Genomic DNA, 3,235 nt, shown 5'->3' with positions numbered 1-3,235 from the left:
GAAATGTTAGGATTTGTTTCGTAACGTTTTAAACGTTTGTATGAATTTTGTAACGTTTTAAACGTTTGGCTTAAATCGCTAAAAAAAGGGAAGCGTTAGGTTTGTTTCGTAACTTTTTAAACGTTTGGATTAGTTTCGTAACGTTTTAAACTTTTGCTTAAATCGCTAAAAAGGTGAAACTTTTGATTTGTTTCGTAATGTTTTAAACGTTTGGATGAATTTCGTAACGTTTTAGACGTTTGGCTTAAATCGCTAAAAAGGTTAAACATTTAGATTTGTTTCGTAAACTTTTAAACTTTTGGATTTGTTTTTGTAACCTTTTAAATGTTTGGCTTAAATGCTAAAAAGGGGGAATCTTAGGATTTGTTTCGCAACGTCTGGTAAAACGTTAGGATTTGTTTCGTAACGTTTTAAACATTTGGATTTGTTTCGTACCATTTTAAACGTTTGGCTTAAATTGCCAAAAACGAAACGTTAAGATTTGTTTCGTAACGCTTTAATTGTTTGGCTCAAATCGCTTAAAAGGGAAAACATTTGGATTTGTTTTATAACGTTTTAAACATCTAGATATGTTTCCTAACGTTTTAAACATTTGGCTTAAATCGCTAAAAAGGTGAAACGTTTGGATTTGTTTCGTAACATGTTAAATGTTTGGATTTGTTTTCGTAACGTTTTAAACGTTTGGCTTAAATCGCTAAAAAGGTGAAACATTTGTATTTGTTTCGTAACGTTTTAAACTTTTGGATTTGTGTTCGTAACGTTTTAAAAGTTAGGCTTAAATTGCTAAAAAAGAGAAACGTTAGGATTTGTTTCTTGACGTTATAAATGTTTGGCTTAAATTTCTAATAAGGTAAAACATTAGGATTTGTTTCGTAATGTTTTAAACGTTTGTATTTGTTTTGTAAATTTTCAACGTTTGGCTTAAATCGCTAAAAAGGTGAAACATTAAGATTTGTTTCGTAACGTTTTAAACGTTTGTCTTAAATCTATAAAAAAGGGAAACGTTAGGATTTGTTTCGTAACGTTTTAAATGTTTGAATTTTTTTCGTAAAGTTTTATCGTTTTGCTTAAATTGCTGAAAAGAAGTAATGTAAGGATTTGTTTCGCAACGTTTTAAACGTTTGGATTTGTTACATAACGTTTAAAACGTTTGGCTTAAATCGCTTAAAAGGTGAAATGTTAAGATTAGTTTCGTACCGTTTTAAACATTCAGCTTAAATCACTAATAAGAGGAAATGTTAGGATTTATTTCGTAACGTTTTAAACGTTTGGATTAGTTTCATAAGGTTTTAAACGTTTGGATTACACCGCTAAAAAGGTGAAATGTTAGGATTTGTTTCATAACATTTTAAACGTTTGGATAAATTTCAAAACGTTTTAAATGTTTGGCTTAAATCGCTAAAAAGGTGAAACATTTTAAACGTTTGGCTTAAATTGCTAAAAAGGTAGCACGTTAGGATTTTTTCACGACCCAAATTTATGAGCCGCGACCGGGGCTAAGGAATGGGAGTGGTAGCTCCGAAACCCGTAGCAAGCCTAAAATCCTGTGTAAATTTTTCGCAAATCAAATCATATTTCATATATCAAAATACATGTGACCCCATTTTACAAAAACATCAGAGTTAAAATGCGTTAGACAAATACATAGACAAAAACATCTAGACTACTACGGACCACTAGAATGAAAACCTTCTTGCATTTCTTGTGCAAATGACTTCCGAGAATTAAAACTTCGGAAGCTTGACTCTTCAAATCATATCATACTATCCCTGAAAAATGGGAGGTACAACGGGGTTAGTATAAAACTGTGAGAGTTCACCAAATTACACGCAATATCACATAAAGGGTTAAAACCGTTGAAAATCCATTTTATATATAGAAAATACGCTTTTGAAATCATATTGTGTACTTTTTTTTCTTTCCTTCATAACTCTTAGTTTATTTCATAAACTTATAGTTTATACGTATTTGACATCTTTGATTTCTTATTATGGCTTTGATGTCTTTCTCTACTCATATTGTTTCTTTAACTTTACTTGTAACTTTACTTGTTTGACATCGATAGAAACGCCAACCGATGTTTTCTCACACCTGGCATCGATATCAAAGACAACCGATGTGTTTCAATTCCTGACATCGATAGCAACGCCAACTGATGTGTTTCGATTCCTCACATCGATAGCAAAGCCAACCGATGTGTTTCATATGTTTGACATCGATAGCAAAGCCAACCGATGTGTTTTTGTTTCATATCATAATCATTATTCTTGTCCCGTGTTAAATATCGATGTATTGTACTTACTTTTTATTTCGTATGAGTCCCGAGGACTATTATCGAGAATGGATGAGATACGAATCCCGGGATAGTTCTACCGAGTTCAACCTCGTATCTCGTCTTACGATTATTAATTGATTCTATGTTTTACGTCTTTTTATATTGATCCTTTATGGACCATGACATGCACATTACAATCTACAAACATACATCTATAACACACGCACGTATGGGCATTCATTGTAATTAATAGTACGTACAGGAACGTACTATGTTCCTTACTTGCATATTGTTCGATATTTGATATTATGTATTATGTTTGGTTTACCCTTTATCGATATTTGATTAATAGTACATATAAGAATGTACTATATATTTCTCGTATATTATATGATATTTGACTTCGTATCATGTTATTTTACCCTCCCCGGTACTTTAACATTTGTGTTCTTTTCATTTAATCATATTATTATTTAAAACAACAGAATTCACTAAGTAATCGTTTTCAAAACATACATACATAATATATTTTAAACACACATTTCAAATATATTAATATTCATATAACTTTTCGTATTAGAATACGTAGCTTTACGAATATTAGCGAGTAACTTAAAGTGTACTCACCACTTGCTATCCAAATTCTTCAAATAAGCATGACGATATCTCGTTCCGTTTGCCTCAAGCCTTGTCGATAGTCGCTCGTCCGATCTATGCAAATATAATAATAGCAAGAATTAATAAAATTCTAGCTATTATTAACTTAAGCAAAATTATGTTTCTAGCCAACTTCGGCTATTGAAAATGCTTACTTAAAATAGTCTTACTCCTAAAAAAAGTTGACATTCTTAAATTTTAGAACGTCGCCTACAACTTTCGTTTAGGTTTCGGACCATGAAACGCACCCGAAGGTGTCGAAATTCAGCTCGGAAGTTATTTCCTTGGAGCTTTTTACAAGTG

The 3,235-nt window shown here is 31.6% G+C and overlaps 1 long non-coding RNA gene across 1 annotated transcript; it reads right to left on the bottom strand.

Moving 5' to 3' along the window:
• Positions 1 to 1,504: 1,504 nt before the first annotated feature.
• On the bottom strand, positions 1,505 to 2,980 carry LOC126657738 (uncharacterized). Its single transcript, XR_007633408.2, has 2 exons — positions 2,903 to 2,980; positions 1,505 to 1,769 (listed from the first exon to the last, which is right to left on the bottom strand). It is a non-coding gene; the product is annotated as an uncharacterized LOC126657738 (long non-coding RNA).
• Positions 2,981 to 3,235: the final 255 nt, after the last annotated feature.

This window comes from Mercurialis annua, linkage group LG7, assembly GCF_937616625.2.
Source record: "Mercurialis annua linkage group LG7, ddMerAnnu1.2, whole genome shotgun sequence".
NCBI classification, from domain to species: Eukaryota; Viridiplantae; Streptophyta; class Magnoliopsida; order Malpighiales; family Euphorbiaceae; genus Mercurialis; species Mercurialis annua.
Note: the sequence above shows the minus strand (reverse complement) of the source record. Positions and strands in the feature narration are given on the sequence as shown.